The 27,705-nt window shown below is 39.5% G+C and overlaps 1 protein-coding gene and 1 non-coding gene across 2 annotated transcripts in view; both read left to right on the top strand.

Moving 5' to 3' along the window:
* The window catches only part of EPHB1 (EPH receptor B1), a 411,882-nt gene that overhangs the window by 201,636 nt on the left and 182,541 nt on the right, over nucleotides 1–27,705 (top strand). The window lies entirely within an intron of this gene.
* LOC126012315 (U6 spliceosomal RNA) lies at nucleotides 19,519–19,623 on the top strand. Its single transcript, XR_007496831.1, has one exon. It is a non-coding gene; the product is annotated as a U6 spliceosomal RNA (small nuclear RNA).

The following is a 27,705-nucleotide window of genomic DNA, read 5'->3' as shown; positions in this document are numbered from 1 at the left end:
CAAGAGGATAAGGGAGCGGGGGTGCTGGTTTGTGGAACATTTGGCCCTGTGGCTATAGAAACAAAAGGGACTTAGGAATGAAGACCATTTCAAGAGGGGCTTAAGTAAGTGTGGCAGAGCCCACTTTCCTAGAGGAGAATAAGAAGTAGTTGCCTTTACCTGGAGGACCAAGCCTGGGGATATAGGAAAACATTAAGTGCCAGATAAGTTACTTAGTTAAATGAAACACTGTTTAAGTCCTGTAGAACAGGGACACTGTCAACAGAAGCTCAGACTGACTTTCCTGCCGTTCTGTGAATGCTTTTTAATTTGGGGCATATACCTTCATCTCTCAAGTTAACTTCCTTAGTTTCCTGACCTATAAATTGAGGTAATTATACTGGTTTCAAAGGATTGCTAGAAATGTCAAAGAAGATCTCATAGACAGAGGGCTAGTACATGTGTGTCCCTTAATCAATGTTTAATCAATGGTATTAATTATTATTATAAAACAGAGTAATTAAGATGACAAGACCCTAAGCATTTAGTATGCCCTTTAAGCTAAATTAAGCCGCTTGCTTGGTTCAGCTTCTTAGCTTATGCATTATAGTTTAGGCTATATCTTTCCTGAATGTTTCCACCCTAATATTTGTATCTTTTATGCTCTCTTTTCTTGGTGTTCCTAATTAGTTGACTTAGAAGCAAAGTTGAGTATGGGCATGATAGCTACTTGTCAAGGGATCTAATGTTATTGTAGAACAGAGGTTCCTAGAGTGAACTCCATGGAGAAATTTCAAGTTCTTCAAGGTCAGGACTACTTTTTTTTAATGAAACATACATGTTCCTTGTCTATTTCACTCTGATGATATGTGCATTGTCATAGCTAAGATCTGTGTCTACGAAAAATGTGAAGTCAGTGTTTTTAAGTCTTGCCTGAGCAATAATGAAAATAGCAGCACCAAAATGTATGGATGGCATTCTGTCCTTCAGCCACTCAAGAACAATGACAAAAAATTTTTAAACAACAACAGATAAACAATGCCAGTTTCACTTAAAAATGTCCTTGGCAAAGCAATAAATATTCATAATTTTTTAAGCCTTGATCCTCAAACACGTGTTTTTTAACATTTGGTGTAATGAAGTCCTAATAAAATAAGTCTGCTGCGTACTGAAGTTTTGTTTTGTTTTGTTTGCTTTTTGTGTTTGGGCCACACGGGGTGATGCTCAGGGTTTAACTCCTGGCTATGTGCTCAGAAATCGCTCCTGACTCAGGGGACACTGGAGATCAAACCAGGTCTGTCCTGGATCTGCTGCATGCAAGTCAAATGCCCTACCTCTGCGCTATCCCACTGGCCCAGTACTAAAGTTTTAATGTCTCAAGGAGAAACATAAAAACATATATATGACGAATTATTTGAGTTGCAAGCTGAACTAGCCATTACTTTGTTTTAAATGGGAACATAATTTTTATATGAAAGAATGATAGACACAAACCCTGAGTTTTAAGGCTTGAGTATTTGGCAGCTATTTTCTTGAAAGAAGTGAATCTACTACTTCAACGAAAAGAGCTAAAAGTACAGGGACTTAGAGTACAGGTAGGGGTGGGAGGGATGGAGGGAGATTTGGGACATTGGTGGTGGGAATGTTGCACTGGTGAAGGAGGGTGTTCTTTACATGACTGAAACCTAATCACAATCATATTTGTAATCAAGATGTTTAAATAAAGATATTATAAAAAAAATAAAAGTACAGAGACTAATGAGAACAGATGTGTTTTAAAGTGAAAGGAGTTTTGGGAAATTTGACAACTACTCACTATTTTATAGTTGACATTAGTGAATATGGTTTGTATATATATTGTATAAAATATTAGTTCGACATTCAAAATATCAACACAATTAAATGATTGATATATTAATAACATCAGTATTTAAAGTGACTAAATCAAGTAATTTAAACATTTCATAGAAAACTCAAAAACAGTTTAGTGTATTATGTATAATATAAATGTAGATCTTTCATTAATTAGATATATGATTTTACATTGCAACTAAAACTAGTGCATTTTGGCATAATATCAAGTAATATCCCCAATTATTAGAAAACTACAATGTCTTTGCCTTTTTTAGCTACAAATGTATGTAAGATATCTTTTCTTCACATACTTTAATGAAAAAAATCTATTATATCAAATTGAACATAGAAGCAAGAATTCAACTGTCTTTTGCTATACATAGAGATTTTTAAAACCATGAAGACATGTTTGTCCTCTCACTTTTATTAAAAATTCAGTCATATTTATATAAACATGTTATTTGTGTTAATATGTGATGAGCTTATCATTGTGGTTTTCAAGATTTTTTAAGACTATAAAGAGACTTGAAGTTCAAAATATTTGAAAACAGCTGCTGTAGCAAATGCTTTCTTCTTGCTCATGAATATAGTTGATTTATAATCTTTCATGACTGTGCCCCTCTCCTTCATTGACATATGGGTTAATTGAGGACAGTTTCTTGTTTTTGTTTGTACCTCTAGCAATTGGATGTAGTAGGACTGATGCTTGGTGATATTTGATGTATTTAATAAGATCATGAATCTTAGTCTTTCCATCTATGAAAATGGAATCTGTTGACTTAGGCCTTCTGGTCTACTACTGAGACCTAATTCTCATTACATCTGCCTCATGGTATATGTATAACTTAAATTAATTGCTTGATTTTTATTTTAGGTAGTAATCCTCTATATGAGAAATAAAGATCCCATGATTTCAACCAGATATATTGCATCATTAACCCTAGGGTGGGCACAAAAGTATGTGCATTTGTTAAGTCCTCTATGGCGTTTTGATGTTCCCTTAAATTTGAGAGCAAAGTTCTTTTACTCTTCTGTAGTTCTTTTACTCTTCTGCAACATGGAGAGCAGAGCTAACCCACTCAGATGCTGACAGAATCTGTGAGCTAAGGCTCATTAGAATCTTAGCAGCTATACCTAGACTCAAGAAGCAAAACATTTATTTTAAAGGGTGAGGACCTTGACTATTTAACATCTTATTTTTTGGGTTTTTTTTTTTTTGGAGGGCACATCTGGTTCTGTGCTCATGCATCACTCTAGGCAGGTTTAGAGTACTTTATGGCATGCCAGGGACAGACCTGAGTCAGTTGCGTAAAGGCAGGTGCCTTACCCACTGTACACTCATCAGCCCACTGACTATTTTACATCTTAAGTAACTATTTCCTTCTGCAAAGCTTTGCTTATGTTTTGTAAGCAGACCCCAGTCTGGGTAATAAGTGTGGCTGAGTTGGAGGGATAGCAGAGAGACCCAGAAAGGCTATGTGTCCACCTCTGAGATGAAAACTCTTGTTTCTTTCTCCCTCCTTGAGGAGAGGATGTGACCTTGAGCACACAAGTCTAAATCTCAATGTCACTGGTTCCTCTTTATCAAGGAATGACACACAGCAGTTTATTGAACTACGATAAAGGCTCTCATAGAAAGAAAGAGGGAAGAGAAGTATCAATTTAGAGAGAGGTTGCAAGCAGAGAAATGCTGGGCAAATTAGAACAAGTAACCTTTGCAGATGGCAGCTGAGGAAACAGAAGGTGAGAAACAGTCATTCCAAATCACAACTTAACAACAAAAATGAATCAGCACCTTGGCAGGCTGGGACCTGAGCATCCCTGTGTCACAGTCTTCACCCGAGGTTACCAGAGGCCCCATTTTTGTGACCCCATTAAAGGTCCATTGGCATCCAAAAGTCTTTTTGTTAATTGGAAGCATCTCAAACTGAAAAGCCAGAAAAGTCCATTGAGGATCCAGTAGGACTGGTTGGCCCATTAATTGTTTCCCTTCCTGTCAGTAATGCATTCATTCATCCTTCCACTGATTCACTCATTTATTCCTCTGTCCATTGGTTTCCTTCCTTGGCATAAATTAAAATAATTTGTCATGGACACTGTGATTTTCAATACTGATAATGGCAGAGGTTCATACACTCTATTACTACACCCTCCACCATTGTCCCAGTGTCCCACCTTCTTTTACCTTCCCCCATTTTTCTTCAGTGGTATTTTTATTAAAGACCATTTCTTGGTTTCTTTAGGTTCTGTTGTTTCCTTGCCATAGCTCTTTATATTCCACATATGAGAGCAGTCATTCTGTATCTGTCCCTCTCCTAACTTTACGCAGCATGATACACTTCAGATCCATCCACATAGTGGCAAATTGCATGCCTTCATTTTTCTTAGAGCCAAATAGTAATCCCATTGTGTATATATACCATAGTTTCTTTATATAGTCTTATTCAATATTTTGGTTGTTTCCAGATTTCGGTTTTGTAACTAGTGCTGCAATGAATATAAGATTGCAGATGTCTTTTCTGAGTAGAATTTTTGGGCCCTTGGGATAGATGCCCAGAAGTAGAATTGCTGAGTCATATAAAAGCTCAATTATAGTTTTTTGAGAATTGTCCGTATTCTTTTCCAAAAAGGCTGATGAGTTGGCATTCCCACTAGCAGTGGCTGAAGTTTATTTTTCCTCCACGTTCACACCAACACTGGTTGTTTTTGTTTTCTGTGATGTGTACCAGTCTCACAAGTGTGAGACAATATTTCATTGTTGTTTTGATTTGCACTTCTTTCATGATAAGTGACATACATTATTTATTATTGATATCTGTGGTTTACAGTATTATTAATAATGGTTTCTCATGCACATAATTTCAATACTATGCCCTTCACCACTGTACCCACCCACCTCTCTCTCTGAAAGACCCTATCACCCCTTCTTTCCAAATTCCCCACCAGACACACAATTCAGTTGTGTGGATTAGGTCTACGCTTATGTTGCTTTTGGTCTTTTGTTACTACCTTGCTTTAAATCCCACATATGAAAAATCATTCTGTATCAGTCCCTATATTTTATTTATTTATTTATTTATTTTTCTTTTTGGCTTTTGGGCCGGTGACAACTCAGGGGCTACTTCTGGCTATGCACTTAGAAATCGCTCCTGGCTTGGGGGACCATATGGGATGCCGGAGGATCTATCCTAGGTCAGCGCATGCAAGGCAAATGCCCTTCTGCTTGTGCCGCTACCCTGGCCCCAGTCCCTATATTGTTAGCAAACTTCACTCAGCATGCTATCCTCTAGTTACATCCATGTTGCTGAAAATTGAAGTAACATACATTTTTTTTATACTCTCATGACTGCCTATAACTCTGGCCCAGTGGATCTAAACAGTGACAGTCTTCCTACCTCTCCTAGGAGATATGATGTTAAATATCCTACAATGCACAGTTCTGCGATAGAATTGGCCCAATATCAGTAGTTCTAGAACAGAGAACCCCACTCCAGATGGAACATCCAGGGCTTACTGAAAGAATGAATGGAGCAAGGAAATAGAAGATAGCTATTGGTATGAGCAATCAGGGAGGTAGACAGTGAGTGATGGCCACAGAAGGAACAGAAAATGAGGTTATTTTAAAGAAAATCTATTGAGGTGAGGGCAAGATGTAGGAAGGTTGAGTATGGTTGCAGAGTGAGGTTTCAGGGGAGGAGACCAAGTTCTTTCTCATTCTGTCCTCCTTTAGGTTTTAGATAATGGTCTGCTCATGCCCAGGGCTGTGACTATAGATGTGAGGCTGGTGTGGACTATAAGAGAAAGAGGCATCGCATCACCATGCCTGTCTCACTGTGTACATACAGGGCTCAGTTGACATTGACTGGTGAGTATTGGGTTCCTAGACCCGCAGCTTCTACCCCAGACTGAGCTTCTGTACTTGATTATAGGACCACTAGGGTTTATTTTTCATTCAGGTTTGTACCTCCTCACATGGGCATTTGTCTTAGGGATAATGGAAAATTCTACATACATTGCTGTGTATGCTACTTCTTCTGGGCATAGTGGCTAAGCACAGATTTCAGGAAAGCATGGACGTTTATAAGAACTGAAGTTCTAATTGTGGTAGATGCCCATTAATAGATAGGGAATGGCCTATCCTGTGTCCCTGAAAAAATGTCTGCTCATCAAGGCTGCTCACTCTTTAGAAAAGGAAATGCTACTGCCCCCTAACTCCTCCCAGTAATTCCTGGGCCTCACTTGGAGTTCACCTGCCATTTCATGAAGGTCTTTGGCTATCTTAACAAGTATCTCTGCACATTAGCCTGGGACTCAGGTTAAGTTTTCATGATACACAGTACTTTGGTATGTAATAAATGTATTGCTATCAACAATAGTTTCATAGTGATTTCACACAGTACTGGGAGTTTGCTGGACTCTTCTAGGCACTGCTGCTCATGTTTTATACACAATAGTTTGGTGGTGATGGGCTGAAGGCATTACAAAGGTTTCTTTGCTTCCACTGCTGGTATATCAGAGCTCTTAGAGGCTCTGACCTCTAAGAGAAAACACCTTTTCTCCACAGGTGTCCTGGGCTTTTTTATAATAACAGACAGCTGGATTCCATGAGCAAGCATTCCTAGGATTAAAACAGAAATTGAAAGATGCAGTTTCTTAAGAAACTGATATAGGGTAGATTTCATCAATATTTAGTTCATCAAAAAGTCACAGAGGGCCAGCAGGTAGGGTACAGCAGGTAGGGTGCTTGTCTTAGTTCATGAAGTTGACCTAAGTTTGATCCCACATGGTCCCAGAGCGTATCAGGAGTGATTCCTGAGTACAGAGTAACACTAGATCACTGCTGGGTGGGGCCCCAAAACAAAAAGTTATAGATTCCTCTTAAGAGGAAACTTAGACTTACCTCTCACCACAGGAGTATTATATTACCTGATGATTCCAAATCAGAGAAGAGGGAGTATTTGCCAATTTATCTACGAAGTGATTGATCAAATTGTTATGAATCTGCAAAAAGTTGCTGGAAACATGTGGCTAAGCCATCTCTCCTGCTTTTGAGATATTTGGGCTCATAGACTAACTTTTGAACATTGAACTCTATTTTATGATTTTCAAAACTGAGTTGGGGCAAGAGCACACTTCTGTCCTAGTCCACAATGTTGAGCTATGAACCTCCAAAGGTAACCCAGAACAAACATCCCCCTAGGAGTGTTGCCAAACCTGCTTACCTTTGAATTTCTATAGTGAATTCATTCCCTTAGGACTGTAAACTCACAAACTGTGGGTTTTCTTTTTCTTTTTTCTTTTATTTTCCTTAAATGCACCATGGTTACAAAATTGTTCATTCTCGCGAATTAGTTAAACAACGTATACCTCCCTTCACCAGTGCATATTTTCCCATCACCAGTGCATATTTTCCCATCACCAGTGCATATTTTCCCATCACCAGTGTCCCCAATATCCCTTCCACACTCTGCCTCTGGGCAGACATGAACATTTTACTTCTCTCTGTCTTCCTCTCCCCCCGCCTTTTGACACTGTGATTTGCTTTATTGTTAATGAGGGGGAACCGTGTATTTCACTTTATTCTTTTAGTACCCCATTTTTGAGCAATCAGTTTCAACTATCATTGTCATAGTGGACCTTCCTCTCCCCTAACTGCAATCCCTGCTCTTTGTCACAAGCTTCCTGCCATGGACTGGTTCTTTTGTCCTGCATCTCTATTGTTTCTAGATATTATCACCATACTATCTTTTATCTTATATATCACAAATATGCGAGATTATTCTATGTCTCTCCATCTCTCTCTGATTCATTTCACTCAGCATAATAATCTTCATATCCATCCCTGTATAAACAATTTTATGACTTCATTTTTTTTCTTACAGCTGCATAGTATTCTATTTTGTAGATATACATAGTTTCTTTAGCTATTTCCTGGTCCTTGGACACTTGGGTTTTCAGACTCTGGCTATTGTAAATAATGCTGTAACAAAAATAGGAATGCAGAGGGCTTTACTGCATGGTGTTTTGGGGTTCCTGGGATACATCCCTAAGAGTTGTATTGATGGATTAAGTTAAAACTCAATTTCTAGTTTTTTGAGGAATTTCCAAATTGTTTCCTAAGATTGTTTAACCTATCTATATTCCCATTAGCAGTGAATGAGAGTTCATTTCTTCCTACATCCATGCCAGCACTGGTAGTTCTTGTTCTTTATGATGTGTGCCAGTCTTTGTGATGTGAGATGGTATTTCTTTGTTGTTTTTATTTGCATCTACCTTATGATTAGTTATATGGAGCAATTTTTTCATGTGCCTTTGGCCATCTCTGTTTCTTCTTTGAGGAAATGTCTTTTCATTTCTTTTCTCCCCATTTTCGGAAGGGGCTAGATATTTTTTTCCTGACAAGTTTTATCAGCACCTTGTATATCTTAGATATTAACCCCTTATCTGATGAGTATTGGGTGAATTGTTTCTCCCATTCTATGGGTAGTCTGTGTATCTTAGTCACCATTTGTTTTGAAGTCCAGAAGCCTCTCATTTTGATGTAGTCCAATTTGTCTTTGCTTCCGCTTGCTTGGACAGTGGTGTTTCATTCTTAAATACTTTTAGCTTCAATATCATGGAGAGTTTATTTTTCTTTTTCTTTCTTTCTTTCTTTATTTCTTTCTTTCTTTCTTTCTTTCTTTCTTTCTTTCTTTCTTTCTTTCTTTCTTTCTTTCTTTCTTTCTTTCTTCTTTCTTTCTTTCTTTCTTTCTTTCTTTCTTTCTTTCTCTCTCTCTCTTTCTCTCTTTCTCTCTCTTTCTCTCTCTCTCTCTTTCTTTCTTTCCTTCCTTCCTTCCTTCCTTCCTTCCTTCCTTTCTTTCTTTCTTTCTTTCTTTCTTTCTTTCTTTCTTTCTTTCTTTCTTTCTTTCTTTCTTTCTTTCTTTCTTTCTTTCTTTCTTTCTTTCTTTCTTTCTTTCTTTCTTTCTTTCTTTCTCTCTCTCTTTCTTTCTCTCTTTCTCTCTCTTTCTTTCTCTCTTTCCTTCCTTCCTTCCTTCCTTCCTTTCTTCTTTCTTTCTTTCTTTCTTTCTTTCTTTCTTTCTTTCTTTCTTTCTTTCTTTCTTTCTTTCTTTCTTTCTTTCTTTCTTTCTTTCTTTCTTTCTTTCTTTCTTCCTTCCTTCCTTCCTTCCTTCCTTCCTTCCTTCCTTCCTTCCTTCCTTCCTCCCTCCCTCCCTCCCTCCCTCCCTCCCTCCCTCCCTCTTTCTTTCTTTCTTTCTTTCTTTCTTTCTTTCTTTCTTTCTTTCTTTCTTTCTTTCTTTCTTTCTTTCTTTCTTTCTTTCTTTTTTTTTCTTTCTTCTTTTGGTTTTTGGATCACACCCTGCATCACTCAGGGGTTACTCCTAGCTCTATGCTCAGAAATCGCTCCTGACAGGCTTAGGGGACAACCTTCTGTGTGCAAGGCAAATGCCTTACCTCCATGCTATCTTTCAGGCCCAGTCATGGAGAGTTCTTACTATGTTTTTTTCTATGTATCTTATAGCTTTTGGTATATCATCAAGGTCGTTAATCCAGCTTGATTTTGATGTTAAAGAGGGGTCTGAGTGTGTTTTCTATTACTTGCCTTCACAATGGACTAGGAATGAATCTGAGGGAATGACAATGTAATGCCTGTAGATGCTGCATGAACATGATGTTTGATTATGGGGGGGGAGTATTGTTATGGGTTAAAACTCTGTGGTTTTGCTTTTTGTCTCTATAGCCCAATCTTTGAATTAGATATGACTTTTCTGTGAGATCACTGAACATGTAATTGACCATTGTTAATTATATAAAAGAGAAGACGCCATCCCCCTTCACCTCCCTTTAGGTGACAAGGACACAATACTCATAATGGACAGTCATTTAAATTAAATGCACTTATCCTTATTAAAACACCTTGTGTTTGTGTCATCATGCTACAGTAATAACCAATGGAGAGGGTCCTTTCTTCCTGGGACCCATCAATTTCGTGAGGGAAAGTGATTTGCCTTGGATTATTAGGACATGATTTCTGCCTTTCATCTAGTTTGTAAGCTTTTGTGTCATACTTCTGCTCCACCTCTAGCTGCTGGGATGCAGTATCTCAAACATCCCTCCCTGAACCTATCTAAGACAATTCTGAGTTTCTAGGGAATCTCTTATCCTGGTTTTGAGAATGGCTATCAGAAAGGAAAGCAAACCAATGAGCTGGATTGGTAAATTCAGTTTAATGTAGGTCAGCCTGGGTCATAATCACCTTCATTTTTTCTTAAAGTTTGTGTTTTTGAAAATAAGATCAAGATGATTTTTATTCTCTAATAATAACCTGGCCCCCACCCCCCTCTCTCTGTCTCTCTGTCTCTCTGTCTCTCTCTGTCTCTCTCTCTGTCTCTCTGTCTCTGTCTCTGTCTCTGTGTCTCTGTCTCTCTCTCTCTCTGTCTCTCTCTCTCTCTCTCTCTCTCTCTCTCTCTCTCTCTCTCTCGGCTTTTGGACCACACCTGGCAGCACTCAGGCGTTACTCCTGACTTTATCCTCAGAAATTGCTCTTGGCAGGCTCGGGGACCATATTGGGTGCCAGGAATAGACCTGGGTCCATTCCGGGTCAGTCCCATACAAGGTAAACACTCAACGGCTGTGCTATCTCTCCGGCCTCTCTTAGTTCTCTCTTAATGACTTAGTGTCTGTGAGGCATCCTCTTAGACATTTAGAAATGGTTCAAGCAGGTTGTCATCTTTCTAAATCGTTTCTGATCATAGCTTCATGATTGATGAAATTATGCTCTCCCATTTCTCCCCACCTGGAGGCATCTTTGAGAGGAACATACTGAAAAGATGGCAATGGTAGGGACCTATGTAATTCATAAATGGCTTTGACTGTGCAGGTTTTGATGAGGCAATATGGAAAATGATTGCATTAAGCATTGCTATTTATTTACTTGACTTTGTACAGGACAATCAATTTGTTCACATTCCTTGCCTCCTGTCAGGAAGTTAAAAGACAAAGAAGGCAGGCTGGATGCATTACCTCATTGCTCTAAGAGATGCTGTCACTTCTCAAATGGCTTTAGATTGTTTTTAATAACAGCATCTTTCATTCCTGTCCACTGAGGGAGAGGGGAGTCTCTCTCTCTCCACAGTGAAGGTGAGGGAAGATCAGGAAAAGATGAGCTCACTTTCCTTTGAACTATATGAAAATACTATTTATATAGGTCAGATATCAACTGAAAAAGTTTAACACTTGTCTTTTTCAGGAGAGAGTTAATTTTTTCTGTACAGGCAGGGCTTGGTCTTATTAGAGAATTTAAGAGAAATGTACCGTTCCATCAAGAGAGTAAATTGATATTCACAGAAGAAATACAAAGGGGTGTGTATGAAAGTCTGATCTGGGGCCAGACACTGGGTCTGAGGCAATAGTGCACATCTCTGCTGTGTGTTGAGAGAATGGTTCTAGAAATTTTTGAAAATTGATCAGAATACCAGATGGTTTTTTTAAATGGTTTCTTAATTTGAACAGGTGCCAGAAATGGCCTTCTAAATTAAATTAAAAAACTGGTTAAAGAAAAAAAAAAAGAACAACAACAACGTATTTGCTTTTTAGCAGGGGTCTGAAACTCAGTTTACCTGGGGGCCGCAGGATGCAAAGTCGGGGTGATCCTTGAGTGCAAACTCAGTAGTAAGCCTTGAACATTGGGGGGGTGTGACCCAAACAACTAAAACAAAACAAAACAAAGAAAGATTCCTCTAGGGCAGGGCCACAAAATGTTGTAGAGAGGGCTGCTAAGGGCCCGCAGGCCGCGAGTTTAAGACCCCTATAAGAGGTAAAGAGCAGAAGTTGCTGAGACACAGGACTGAATCTGAGTTTTAATCTCTGGAGCCAGCCAGGGTGTCTCCACATGCCTGCTCTTTTTCTTAGCTTTAAAAGTGGAAGGCTGATGTGTCAGTTCATTTATGATGCCAAATCAGTTAGGCAGCAGCATCCCAATATTTGCTCTGGCATTATTCTAAATGTTTCTGTGAAGGTATTTGTTAAGATGAGATGAATATTTTAATCAATAGACTGACTGAGTAAAGCTTATTACTCTCCATAGTATGGTGGGTTTTATCAAGCTATTCAAACACCTACATTAGGCTACAGACTAACATGGCCTGAGGTTAGGGGAGGATGAGAGAATACTGCCTGTTGGAGCCTGCCTGCCTCTGTCCTGAGTTATAAGTCTTTCTTGGGACTGCAGTTTGCTGAGCTTTCCTGAAGAATTTGAAGTTGCTAGCCTTCACAATTCCATGAGCCAATTCCTTGAAAATTTTGTCTGTAATGATAGTGAGGGAAAGAGGCAGAATGCCTGTTTGAGAGACAGGCAGAGGCTGGGGCGGGGGAGGGTAATGGGAGGACATTGGTGGTGGGAAGAGTACACTGGTGAAGGATGGTGTATATTCTGTGACTGAAACCCCAGCATGAAAAATTTGTTAACATGGTGATTAAATAAAAAATTAAAATAAAAAAATTTTATCTACTATTCTCCTCCCCCTTTCTCTTTCTTTTTTTAACTCTCTGCTCCTATGTGTATTTGTACGTGTGTATAAATATACACATCTTATTTGATTCTGTTTCTCTGGAGAATCCTGAATAGTACAGTGGATAAAATGTTCAAATAATCTTACTCAATAATTCAAGGATTATGGGGCACCTACTCTGGGTATGACCTTTCCTACAACACCTTGAACCTCTGCCTCTAGAAGACCACTCAGGTCTCTCTGTTCATTTGATACCACTGTTGGGTATCATGTGGTCTACCCTCACCATGTCTCTCCTTTCTTCTTATTGTGATCACTTTTTCCCTCTTTCAGACCTTAATTTTTTAATTACTTGGAAAGAGTGAGGCTTGACTAGGAAGTGGAGCAGAGCAAACAAGGAGCAAAAGATGGGGGTATAAACAAAACAAAACAAACAAAAAAAGATGGGGGTATAACTTTTTTAGAAGCATGGCAAGTGCACAGAAGCTAGAAAGCTAGAAAGAGTATAGATGGGTTTGCTTCTGCCAAGGGCATCAGATGGTAAGGGGAAAGAGAATGACTGTCCCAGAGATGGCATCTGACTTTATCCCATATGTCAGGGTCTTTTGTCATACATGGAGAACTATAGATATTCCTAAGGCCTACCTGGTAGGTTTCTTCTCAAATAATTGTATAAACAGTTTAAAATTGTATACATATTCATTGTTACCTTTCCACAGGTACTGCACATTTATTCCATATATACTCAAATTCATTATAGAATCAGTTTTCTTTTTCTCCTCATTGGTTTCATTCTTTTCCTTTGGATATTTTCTGATTTGAAGGGTCCATCTTCCAAGCATCTTAGTTTGTCCTCATCATCCCATTCCATATTCTTTTCTTAATCATCTGAGTTGCATTTCTTTTTTGCTTAAGAAAATGAAGATTTAAATATATAAGTAACAGATGCCTACTGTCAAAAATTTGAAAAGTTAAAGATAATAAGGAAGTAAGCAAAATAGTATTCACAATTCTGTTAATGTTTTGGTATGTTTAGCTGGTAGCTTCTTTATTGAGTTAACTGTCACTTTGTATAAATCTCATATTCACATTTCAATACAAAAATCATGAACCTTCCTTTTAATGGATGTCCATTGGGGTGTATTATGACATACAAAGCAATTTCTGTAATGTTGGACATTTGGTTTGTATCTGCTTTTCATAAAATGATGATGCATCACACTTCAAAGAACATATTGTCTGTACCTTTCCATCTGCCTTTTGGGGTTCATATGAGGAAAGTCTCTACCACACTATTGGCTCACTTCTTTCCAGCAGCGCTGTGGGCCAGCCCCCACTGAATGTTACCCGCTGGCTTCTGGAATAGCCTATGGAATAGGATTGGCACTATGATTCCTAGGATTTCTATTGCGGAGGAAGACAAGAATCAAAGATACCAATCAGCTAGTAGATAGATAGATGGATTCTTGGAGGCCAAGGCCAGGCCCTCACTGACACTTGGTAGTATGGTTAGTATCATTTTTGCAGTGAGTCCTACACAGCACAGACCAATATGGTCCCTGATTCCTTTCTATTTATGGGCATTTCTATCAGAGACACAGAGGACAAGATCACAGACACACAATACCTTTCAGGTGCCTCCTACTAGGGGAGATCTGCCTGTCATCTGTCTCTATCTCTGTCTGTCTATCTGTCTGTCTCTCCCCCACATCTTTTTCTGTCGACTTTGTTGTATTTTAGCACCCAAAGTCATGCCCAGGAGTCATGGTATTAGATTAGTGTTGTAGATCAGTCTACTAGATCCAGAGGATTATGACACTAGAAGGTCTGCATATGGCTGATTAGCACCACCTGCTCACACCAGGCCCCTTCCACTGCTCTTTTACAGAGCAGTGAGGCTCTTACCCTTAAGTCTGGAGCTCTTGGCAGGTCTACTTTCCTCAAACTCTCCAGGCTGCTTCTGTTTCCAAGCACCCAGGTTTTTAGAAACCACTTTCTTTAGGTAGGGCAGCAGTGGTGGGATTGCCCCAGAATTCATCTTCTTTCCAGAGCCTCTGACAGGCTATCTCTAGTGAGCTGAAAGGGTGCCCTGTGCCATATGTTTCTCTGAAGTCCGGGTTGGAATGGAATTTGCTCAGGTCCTCCTGCACAGAGCCCAGGTCCAGGCATACATGAAGTAAGCAAGATTCAATTCCAAACTGAGAGAAAGAAGTGAAATCTCCTTTTTCTAGTCTTCTGTCCTCTTATTATATTTCCAGCAGATTTTATGCCACACAAGATGCTGGGGCTTCTTGGACTCTTGCGTAGGGACAGGTAGAGAGGGAAGAGGGGCAGGAGTCTTGGCAAATGGGGAGCTCAGGGAATGGGGAGACCAATAAACTGTGAGCACAAGGGTTTCCTAACTGGGTCAAAGCCCCTAAAAATATGCCTGCAACTCAGCATGGCCATCTCCTGTATTTTTCACAGTACCTCATCAATAAGCAGTAAGAAGAACACTCTTAGGCCAAGGATAAGGACTGGAGATACCTCTGGGAATACTCAGTGATTCCCTGAGAAAGTAGGAGAAGTCATAAGACCTGACTACTGAAATTACATCTGATCCTAAGTTCCATAGCCTCCTCAGAAACTTCTGGAGGACACTTATGGACTCTTTTGCCACATGCAGCCCAATGATGACTTCCCAGCCATAACCTCTGGTTGACGAAAGTTTGTGGGGATAAGAGCAAGGTGCCTCAGGCCCAAGGGGCTGGTTGCAGATGAGTGGCCTGAACAGACTCCAGGGACAGAAGCTGCCTGGTTCTTTGTGCAGCACCACGGACAGCTCAGCTACTCTCCTTTCCTTCTCCCTCCCCTAACCCCCTCTCCTTAGAAGTTGTTGGCTAGGATATCAAGTGCCTAGACTTCTTGTGTAACTGGATCCACGGAGGATCTGTCTCTGTTCTGTCATTTGCCTGGGTCGCTTTTTGTCTTCTCCCCACAAATATGGACACTCAGGGTGTTTGCAATTTTTTTTTTCTTTTCTTGCAGCTTCTCTGACTGTGGTGATCAGTTTCTGATCCCTAGGCATTGTGTACCCATATGCTGTATTTATGTCTGTTCTGTGCATTCACACACAGCACACGTGTAAATGTATTGGTGCCTGTGGCTACACACATACCCTTTGTTGTTCTTACTAAGGTGTCAGCCAACATGGGCTGCAGGACTGGGCCCCCACCCATATGCCATCAACCTGGGCTTTGTCTATTAGGTTAGTTCATTTTCACTCCCTTCCTTTAGTGAGTTTATTTTTCTCTCTCAACTGGAAAATCACATTTGATCAGCTGTAGAGAGCAATCAGATACCGAAACATTGGGATTTTGCCCAGGAGGCAGCTCTCCAAAGCTGGTATGGGTTTTTTTTTTTATGGTGAGGAGGATACTGATGGGGTGGGCAGCAATACACTGGAGCCCTGGAAGAGTGAATTGGGGGGCACAAACACCACGAGGATCAAGGAGTGAGCCAGCCAAGTCAAAGGCTGGGAATAGAGGCAGCAGCTGGGCGCATCTGCCTTGCTTTTACCTGCATTCCTCAGCTCTTAATCTCACCTGCTGAATGTGATGAAAGGTGAATGAAGTGCCCTCATTGCTGCAGCAGCTCTATGCTTGTAGGCGTGCTGTGAATGGGAATGGTCACTCTCCAGCCTTGGCCCCTCCCCTGCTGCCTTGGCCTGTCCATAGCCCTCTGCCTATAGAGGCATCCTTACTAGCTGATCTGTATCAGCAGTTCTGCTTCTGTAAGGACATCGTCTGAGCAGTGCCCATTGTGTTCTTCCCACTTAAGCCTCCCGAGGGGACAGTGGTCAATATTTCACCCACATGCATTTTCCTACTTTGAACTATTCCCCATTGGCATTATTGGGCTTTAGAATTTCTATCCATTCCTTTGCCCGTTTTTAAATTGGATTATATGTGTTTTTTGTGTTGACTTATACGTTATATAAAGAACTATAAGAGCTATTTATATAAGGAAATAATGCCAACGAATCCCTTTTTAGATCTATGACTTGCAAATATTTTTCCTCATTCAGTGGGTGATCATTTTACTTGATACTTTGAATTATGATTAACTCCTATTACCATTCTTTATGTTGTTTGTGTTTTAAGCATCATGGCTTTCTAACCATTACCTAAATCTAAGATCATAAAGATTTACACCTAGGTTTTTATTCTAAGACATTTATGGTTTCAGCACTGACATTTAGATCTTCCATCCATTTTAAGTTAAGACAATCAATTCATCATACTTGAGCCAATTGTGCAATTCATTACAAAGTTGGGCCAAACTGAATCCTGTGTGAGTCACAGTTTTGTACCATTTAGACAGGAGCTCTCTGAGGTCTGTCTGCTACTTCTCTGCTGTTTTGATGAGTTAGTGCAGAATAACCTGGAGCCTTAGGTCAGAGAGTTTGCAGCAGAATTCCAGTGCCAAATCCTGAAAAGGGTAACATATTGGATCATTGGAATAGGCTGCCAGACACATGGAAGTGTGTAGGATGAGATCTTAGGGTCAGGGAAGGTCTTGCCAGGTGAATGGACACAGATCAGCTTCTGTGGACCAAGGCTGGTTCGTGGACTCTGACATATCTTCCCAGAATCCAAGTAGAATCTAGTTTCTACAGATCAAAGTCTCTTTCAAGTGCCACTAAAGCCAAGAATGCAATTATAAGCTACTCACTTATAGAGGCTGTCTGAACATTTAGAAGCTGCTCAGATATAGAACTGTGAGATCTTGTACTGCAGATGCTGACAATGGCTGGAGGCTGCTAACATGTGGGTGCTGGACATTAGAATAGCTCACTGGTGGAGATGCTGAGCAATGCTCCCTGCATGCCTTCCATAAGCATCTGTGGCTGAATAACCAAAAACTGCTAAGTCAAATTCAAATAAATCTTCTTTACTATTGGACTGTCCAGACCATTTTCTGGGAACATACATCTTGACTGTCTGTGTAGGAAGGGAGGTGCAAAGTATCATTTCCAAAAAAAAATTTAATTTGAAAGCATTATTGTTAAAAGGGCATGTGAGTGAAAAGACGGTGACATGGTTGGGTTCTGTCTAAGTGTGAGGCTGTGTGAATTAGATGCCTCTTTCTCCCATTCAGTGCATGAACTGATGCTGCCCAGTGCATTAAGCACTGTGCTGTTCTGTGCCTGGAAATTCCCACCAGATTGGATAGAGATTCTGCTTAGCCTACAGTCTTTTCTGATCTTCATCCAGAGTTGGTCTTACTGGATAAGTGATAAGCTGTTGTGTCACAGATCCCCAGACTCCTGTGACCTGTCCAAGACAACTAAACCTTAATCTTTGGCAGTATCAGAGGTGATTAGGCTCACCCTCCAGAACTTCTGATAGTAGAACTGATCAAGCTAGAAGGAAGCTGATGCGTTACAGCACTTAGGAAAAAGTCATGGTCTACGAAGGTAGGATGGTCAATAAGAGCCACTTTATAAGGTATCTTCCTCTTCCTGTAGTCCAGGTTATCTTCACTGTGAAGCATTTGGGAGGCAATGAGTACAGATAGTAACGAAGGAGAAAAATGTACATACTAACAGTTGACTTCAGTAAAATTGAGGGCATCTTTGGGGGCTATACCCAGGGCTTGGTCCTGATTATGTGCTCAGGTATAACTCCTGTCAGCACTCAGGGGAATAGACATGATTCCAGAGAAGGAATTAGGATCATTCACACTCAAGACAATTTCCCTTATTCTTGTAATAACTCTCAGGTCCTCAATAATAATTTTAAAATATATTTTGCATTTCATTTAATCCCCTAGTTTTGTGGTTTTAGGTAAATGTAGCCATTGTTTGCTTTCCTTTAGAGTGAAATGATGACTGGCAAGTTGGAAATGGGCATAGTATATGGAGAGAGAATTCTCTCCCTGATACATGCTGAACAGAAGCTCTGAACATATTTAACCTATCACCCCTTTTCAGAAAACATATCACTCAAAGCCCTCCTCCATCCTGCACAACTCTTTCTTTAAACAGTCAAATAGAGAAATTTCTGCCCTGTGCTTCACAAATGAATGACATTTTAAAAGGCCTCTGCTCTGTTCCATGAGTTGGACATAATGACCCCACCCAGAAGAGATCCTGAGGGCACAGCAGAGGTTTCTTGAGAGCACACCAGAAAAGGTAGGCTGTATCAGTTCATGAAGGGCATAGTCAGAGGAGCATGACCATGAAGCAAAGTGGAGCAGTGGCACACATCTTCTAACTAATGAACCCCAGCACATCACGTAGAAAACACCACAATATAAGTGTGACCATGGGGAAGCAATGCAGGCCAACAACATGCATAGAGAATGAAGATGGCAGTTCTGATGACCCAAAAACTGCCAACCACTTAATTAGCCTCTCAGTTAAGGTTAGAGAAAAAATACGGAGGGCCACATAGAAATAAAAGAAAGCATGGATTGAATGAACCACAAATACGAATCAAGAGGATATGAAGATAGGAATCAGAAAACTCCAAACTGAAATAAGAGGTCTGAAAAACTCAGTAGACGAAATAAGAACCTCACTGGAAAGCCTTTCCAACAAAGTATCAGCAGCTGAGGACAGAATCGGTAAGCTGGAAGATGAGATGCATAATAACTCTGTAAAACAGAAGATATTGGAAAAGCAAATGATGAGACAATGGGAAAAAATCCTCAAAGAATGTAAACAGATAAAAATAGAAGTCTTTGATAAACTCAACAGAAACATCATAAGAATAAGTGGAGTCCAAGAGACTCAGGAAAAATCAACAATTAAGGACATCATTGCAAAGAAATCCCCAGCGCTAAATACTGCATGCTACCAAATTCTGCATGCCCGAAGGATAGTGCACCAGCCAGACACATTTTCAGGTTGAAGGAAGTATACATAGCTTCACAAATAAAAAAAAGAGCTCAGAAACTTTAGAAAAACTAAAGGTCTACAAGACAAACCAACAGATACACCAAACTCTTACACAAAGATGACACTAACTCCTATGATAATTATCTCTCTCAATATCAGTGGACTTAATGCACCAGTTAAGAGACATAGAGTGGCAAAATGGATCAAAGAACTGAAACCAACATTCTGCTGCCTACAAGAAATATATCTGAATAGTCAGAACAATCGTCCAAGCAAACACTTCCATAAAAAGTTTTAGTGCTTGCATCAGCATCACATATACTTAAATTTAAATGATACAGAGAAGATTAGCATGGCCCCATGTGCAAGGATGACACACAGATTTGTGATTTCTAAATTTTTTAAAAATAAATTGGAGTGGCCATAATATCAGATGACCCAAACTTAAGACTTAGAAAATGTATAAGGTACAAAAATGGACATTTCATAGTAATCAAGGAATATGTACAATAGGAAAAAAAATCTCACTCTTAAATGTATATGCATCCAATGAGGGACCATCAAGATATTTAATACAATTGTTGACAAATCTGAAAGAAGACATCAATAGCAACACAATAATCGTGGGAGACCTCAACACCACCTCTCACCCCTTGATAGGTCAAACAGGCTGAAACCCAACAGAATATACTAGCTCTGAAAGGAGAAGTGGAAAAAAGTGGACTAGTCGATATATATAGGGAACTCCACCCCAGGAAACTGAATACACATTCTTCTTCAGTGCACATGGGTCATTCTCCAGGATAGACCACATGCTGGACCATAAAACGTATCTCCATTAACTCAAGAGGATAAAAATTATACAAACTGTCTTCTCAGATCACAAGACACTGAAATTAAAAGTGAACTACAAAGGGACACAAAAGAAAAAAATTTCACACCTGGAAATTAAACAGCTCATTACTGAACAATAAGTGGGTCAGGGATGAAATCAAAGAGGAAGCCAAAAGATGCCTGGAAACAAATTTAAATGAAGATACAAATAATCAGAATTTGTGGGACACAGCAAAATCTGTACTAAGATGAAAATGTATAGCTTTGCAAGCACGCTTCAGGAAGGAAGAAGGGGCCCTACATAAATAGCTGAATAACACAACTTATAAAATTAGAAAATGATCAACAAAATGAGCCACAAATAGGTAAGCAGAAGGAAATAACAAAGCTTAGCGCAGAAATCAATGAAGTGGAAATCAAAAAAACAATCCAAGAGCCAGAGCGATGGCACAGCGGTAGTGTGTTTGCCTTGCATGCGGCTGACCCAGGATGAACTGGGGTTTGATCCCCTGGCGTCCCATATGGTCCCCCAAGCCAGAAGCGATTTCTGAGTGCATCGCCATTCCTGAGCATCACCAGGTGTGGCCCAAAAAGCAATATATATATATATATATCAATGAAAGCAAAAGTGGTTCTTTAAAAAAAAAAACAGGGGGACCGGGCGGTGGCGCTGGAGGTAAGGTGCCTGCCTTACCTGCGCTAGCCTAGGAGACGGACCGCGGTTCGATCCCCCGGCGTCCCATATGGTCCCCCAAGCCAGGAGCGACTTCTGAGCGCATAGCCAGGAGTAACCCCTGAGCGTTACCGGGTGTGGCCCAAAAACCAAAAAAAAAAAAAAAAAAAAAAAACAAGATTGATAAACCACTACCAAAACTCACAAAGAAAGGGACAGAGAGAAAATCAATAAACTGGATTAGAAATAAAAAGGGAGAGATCACTACACATAATACAGAGATCCAACAGGTAATCAGAGACTACTTTGTGAAACTCTATGCCACAGAACATGACACCTGGAAGAAATGGATAAATTCTTGGATACTTATAATCTTCCAGGTTGAACCAGGATGATCTAGCATATCTATACACACCCATCACTATTGAGGAAATTAAAATGACAATCAAAAGTCTTCCCAAAAACAAAAGCCCAGGCCCAGATGGATTCACTAACAAATTCTTTCAAACCTTTCAAGAGGAACTATTTCCAATCCTCTTCAGACTCTTTCAGGAAATTGAAGCAGCATAAACACTCCAAGTAGTTTTTATAAAGCCAACATCACCCTGATAACAAAACCAGACAGAGATGCTGCAAAAGAAGAAAATTACAGACCAATATCTCTGCTGAACACAGATGCGAAAATCTTTAACATAATCAGCAAATAGGATCCAAGATCTTCTCATCAAGAATCTCATACACCATGACCAAGTACATTTCATTCAAGGAATGCTAGGATGGTTTAATATACATAAATTAATCAACATAATACACCATATTATAAAAAGGAAAAATAAAAACATATGGTCATATAAAATAGATGCATAGAAAGCATTCAATAAAGTCTAATTCATGATAAAATCTCTCAACAAGATGGATATGGAAGGAACTTTTTTCAATATAATTAAAGTCATCTACCACAAGCCAATGGCAAATATTCTCAATGGATATAAACTAATAGCCTTTCCTATAAAATCTGGTACAAGACAAAGCTGTCCCCTCTCATCACTTCTATTCAATATAGTGATGGAAGTACTTGCCATAGCAATTAGGCAAGAAAAAGATACCATGGGCATCAAGATAGGAAAGGAAGAAGTTAAGCTTTCATTCTTTGTAGATGACATGCTACTATATTTAAAAAACCCAAAAGACTCTACAAAAAGTTTCTAGAAATAATAGATTCATATAGCAAAGTGACAGGCTACAAAATTAACACATAAAAAGCAATGGTCTTCTTAGACACAAATAATGATAGAGAAGAAATAGAAATTAAAAAAAATATCCCATTTACATTAGTGCCACACAAACTCAAATACATGAAGTCAGCTTATCTAAAGAGGCAAATGACCTATACAAAAAAAAAGCAACAACAAAACTCTGCTGTAAGAAATTAAAACGGACACAAGGAAATGGAGACACATATTTTATTCATGGATTAGGAGGATTAACATCACTAAAATGACAATACTTCCTAAAGCATTGTACAGATTTAATGCAATTTCTCTAAGTATACCCATGTCATTTTTCAAAGAAGTGATCAAAAACTCTTGAAATTCATTTGGAATATAATGAACACCCATTAATAGCTGGAGCAACCCTTAGGAAAAAGAATATGGGAGGCATTTCTTTTTCCAACTTTAAATTGTAATACAAAGCAATAGTCATTAAAACAGCATCACATTGGAATAAAGACAGACCCTCAGATCAACTGAATAGACTTCAGTATTCAGAGAATGTTCCCCAGTCATACACTCAATTAATCTCTGATAAAGGGACAAGAAATGCAAAATGGAGCAAAGAAAACCTCTTCAACAAGTGGTATTGGCACAACCAGTCAGTCACATGCAAAAAATCGAACTCAGACCTCCATCTAACACCATGCACAAAGTTCAAATCCAAATGGATTAAAAACCTTGCTATCAGACCCAGATCCATAAGATATATAGAAGAACACACAGATAAAACACTACATGACAGTGAGACTAAAGGCATTATTAAGGAGGTAACATTACTCTCCAAACAAATGAAAGCAGAGATAAACAGATGTGACTACAATAAGCTGAGAAGCTTCTGCACCTCAAAGGAAATGGTGACTAGGATACAAAGGCCACACACAGAATGGAAGAAACTATTCACCCAATACCTATCCGATAAGGGGCTAATATCTAAGATATACATAGTCCTGACAAAACTTAAGAAGGAAAAATAAAACATCTAACTCCATCAAAAATGGGGAGAAGAAATGAACAGACACTTCCTCAAAGAACAAATACAAATGGCCAAAAGGCACATGAAAAAATGCTCCACATCATTAATCATCAGGGAGATGCAAATCAAAACAACAATGAGGTACCATCTCATGCCACAGAGACTGGCACACATCATGAAGAACAAGATCAGTGTTGGCGGAGATGTGGGAAGAAAGGAACTCTATTTTACTGCTGGTGGGAATGACATCTAGTCCAGCCTTTATGGAAAACAATATGGAGGTTACCAAAAAAAACTAGAAATTGATCCCATATGATTCAGATATACCACTCCTAGGGATATACCATCAGAACACAAAAACTTAATACAAAAATGCCTTCTGCATGTTCATTACAGTGCTTTTTACAATAGCCATAATCAGGAAACACCCCACATGCCTGACAACAGATGAATGGCTCAAGAAACTGTGGTACATATACACATTGGAATACTCTGAATACTCTGCAGCTGTCAGGAGAGATGAAGTCATGAAATTTTCCTACACATGGATGCACATGGAAACTATTACGCTCGATGCACATGGAAACTATAATGCTGAGTGAAATAAGTCAGAGGGAAAGAGATAAGCACAGAATAGTCTCACTCATCTGTGGAATTTAAGAAAAATAAAAGATAGTATTGTAGTAATACCCAGAGACAATAGAGATGAGGGCTGGGAGGACTGAAAGAGTGGCAGGTTCAGTTAGAGAAATAACTACACTAATAACTATCATGACAATGATAGGGAGTGAGAGAAGTAGAATGTCTCTCTCGAATACATGCAGGGGGTGAAAGAGGCAAGAGATGGGGTACATTGATGTGGGAAGGTTGGTCTGGTGATGAGGGTATTCTTTTTTATAACTGAAGCCCAACTACAAACTTGTTTGTAATGTGCTTAAAGATATTACTAAAAATAACTATACAATTAAAACATCACTTATCAAATAGCTTATAGAAACTAGGATGTAGATACTAATATTCTTGGAAAGTACAGCAAGTACAGTTAGTGACTAAGTGACTTGCCAAGGCAGAGCCATGTTTGAAGACATAAGGTTGAGAAGTATGGAATTATTTGTAGTTTTGGAGTGTGGTTGAGTTAAGAAATGAAGGGAAAATAAATTATCTTCAAGGGGAGGGAGGAGGCACCAAAGAGCAGTTGACTGGGAATAAAAGCAAAAGTAGACAAAGGAAAGGGGGTATGGCAAAGAATCATAAGAAATGTAATTCTGATTAAATTCTGTATCTTCTTTTTACATACTACACAGAAATAAATAAACTTAAATAAACATATATACTACACAGAAATAAATATCTCCTAATTTTTCTGCATGTTCTATTTAGAACACATATGATACAGAAATCCATTTCTGGTTAATTCTGCATTTTCTTCTTAGGACACATATTTAGGAATACACACATTCCAGAAAATCAGGAGCAAAAAAAGAAAGAAAGAAATAGCAAGTACTCCCTCAATTGCACCCAAAGGACTACTGTCCTCTTAATCATTCCAGACCCCCCCCAAGGTTGGGGGCACTATTGTTCACTTTGAGAAACACCAGTATAGCTAGAAAAGGACATGAAATGATGCATCTGATCTGTTCGTTTCGGAAATGTCACACAAGGCCACATTTTCCTTGTCTGATATACACTGTACAACTGCATATGCATTCGAATCACAGGGTGGTCTAACTGGCTGCTGTCTTCTCTTCCCATACTCCCAATACACAGGGGAAGGAACAAGTTGCTTCCATCTTAGCACTGTCTCAAGGGTGACATCTGCTCTCACCAGCTTACTTACCAGTAAGACCTGTGCTGATCTTGTCTAGCACTATGTTGCCATTCTTCTTTGCACTGGAACATGCTTCACTGGTTGGGTTGCTAAGGAGACCCAGGTTCCAAACAGCCACTCCCTTTGTGCTGGTCAACAAAGGTGGAATTGGCAGCCTCTGCTCCTTAGTACTTTTGAGGGTGACTGTGTTCACCTCATTCAGCTCGAGGCTGATAGCAACCCGATCACAGAGTAAAGCAGAGATAAATCAGTGGAAGCTCTGAAGAAGGAAAACTGGTTTCCTGCTGGTCAGAGACAGGAAGGCTTTGTGAGAATAACAGGACATTTTAGAGAGAGGAGTTAAAGAGGGTAGGCTGAGCATGTATGTGTTTCTTTTTCTAAAAGTCATAAGTGGGCACTGCAGAGCTAGGAGTTAATGTGCCTTTCTAGAACATGCAGAACCTTATCTGCAGGGCTCTGTGGGTGAAATTTTTAGTGGTTGAACATCATCTTGGGTTCCAGAACCATTTTATTTCATGTTCCAGAAGATGGCTTCAGAAAAGGAGGGGCTGTGCCCTTGGTGCTTTATTTTGATAATGAGTGAAAAAGCTTATAGCTCTAAATGCCATCTATATGCTAATGATTCACAATTTACATCTCCAGTAAGACCTGTGCTGAAGTAATATATTTACCTGCTGACTTGATGTCTCCTCCTGGATGGCTGATGGACATTTCCACTCACTGACACCCCCAGGAAACTCTTGATTTTTTTCCTTACATTGATTGCTCCCCACTCTTCACCATCTTAATAAATGGCACCACCAGAATCCAGTTATTGAATCAAGAAAGTGACGTCATTCTTGATTCCCCTCAATATCTTCCTCAACTCCATTTCTTTACCTTCCCCCATCTGAACAGACTTTACTCCCCTTCTTTTATTTGATTTCAGTTTAGTTGTTAAAGTGCAAAGAATTATACATGGTGGATCTGGGTATCATACCCAGGGCCTCATATATGTCAAATCAGGCCTCTACTGAGCCACACCTCTAGCCTCTCCTTCTGAGGGTCACCCAGTGGTACTCACACTATCATACACCATGTTAAGGATTGAACTGCAGTTGGCCACGTGCTGCCTCTCCAATTCTAATCTCTTTTCTTACCCATGCTTTCTCTTTTACCTTTCTGAATAACTTGTCTTGTTCTTCTTGCCCTTTAAAATACTTACCACCCTCTTCCTTGAAAATTATCCTCCAGCTCTTTTGTAGGACTGGCTCTGATCTTACTTATGTTCCTTCCATGCCTCCAACCCTCTCCCTGTCTATTCTGCTTCTATTGTTCTCCAAAAGATTACTGACATGAATTATCTCAGGCATTTGGTCTCGTTACTTTCCCTCTCTCCTGACTAGCATGGAGGCCATGATCCCTCTATTCATCACTAGAAGAATCTTAATATATATTAGGAGTACTCATGGTGGTATTGTGGTCTTAGGGCCACTTCTGGCAGTGCTTAGACTTGGTTGTGCTGGAAGTGTTAAGGTGGGGCATTCATGTGGTTAGGGAGTGAATGCAATGTCTTATGCTTGAAAGACATGGTCCTCCAAATGTATTTTTAGTATATAGATGCAAATATTGGGAAATGTTTTATATGCCTAAGAAGAGAAAGACTAGTGTAAGTGGACCCACTTCTCAAGACATGACTTCAACTGTTGTCAAACACAAGTCCAATCTGTTCTCATCTATTCCCTATATTGAAGCAAATTCAAGATATAATATCATGTTATCTATCAATACTATGGTGTTCTCTAAAAGTAAAACTGACTATAATAAAATCCTCACAAATTTTCCATACCACCTAATATAATTACATAAACAATACTTTTCAAAAGCCCATGAATAGCTTTATCTTTAGTTTATTTTAGGCTCCAAAATAGAACCTAAATGGCAAATATAATGATTTATAGTGTTACCCATAGACCTTTCTAGTGATTCTCAGTCAGCCAGACCATTTGGCTGAATGCTAGGGGCTGAGGATGTGGTTCTGGTTACTACCTGGATCAATCTAGTGCTGCTCCAGATCCATACCTGGAGTGTGTGAGGGTCTTCAGGGCTGCATCCCACAGTTGATGTAGGGTAGAACACATCAAGTCATGAGGCTTGTACTATCTTCCCTGTACTATCTTCTATGTTCCCTGTACTATCTCTCCATTTTTTTTATGCCTTTTAGCCTACAATTCTTCCTCCAACTTGCTTTTTATTTATTTTGATATCTGTTTGTTAAAAGAAATGAAATAATTTGTTCTGGAAGGTTATTTGCAATAAGTTACTGACCCCTTCATTATGAAAACCCAATATATGTTTCTACTTGGAAATTAATGGCACAAACCTAGTTTCTTTGCACAGACCTATGACCCAGGTTCCTTGTTCTGTTCTAGGTCAATGACCTACTTAAAGGCATGTTTTTCTGATTGAACATTGGGATTGGTATCAGGTCTTTACCAGTCTTTTTCTTATCTTGCCACTTGGGGAGCTCCCTGTCCTCCTGTTGCCTATGACCTCCAATAGAGGTCATCTGAAGGTGAGACCTGTCAAAGGGAATGAGCAGACAGCAGCACCGTAAACGATCAGGTTGGAATAGGAGTGGGGTCCACAGACTAGGAGGCAGAGCTCAAAATACGGAACCAGCTTCTCAGAGGAGCTTGGCTGGAGTATGTTTGCTCTGTGTGTGTGTGTGTGTGTGTGTGTGTGTGTGTGTGTGTGTGTGTATGTGTGTGTGCATGCTTGATGACTACCTAACTTTAGGCAGACTTTGAAGGAAGAAAGACTATGTGCTAAAAGCTGTTTTCAATGTTTGGTTCCAAAAGGGTCTGGTGTTTATGGATACCCTACCATTTCCCTGTAGTTCCTACTCCTCCTACACCTCGAG

This window comes from Suncus etruscus, chromosome 6 (assembly GCF_024139225.1).
Source record: "Suncus etruscus isolate mSunEtr1 chromosome 6, mSunEtr1.pri.cur, whole genome shotgun sequence".
NCBI lineage: Eukaryota > Metazoa > Chordata > Mammalia > Eulipotyphla > Soricidae > Suncus > Suncus etruscus.
The sequence above is the reverse complement of the archived record's forward strand: the minus strand, read 5'-3'. Positions and strand labels throughout refer to the sequence as shown.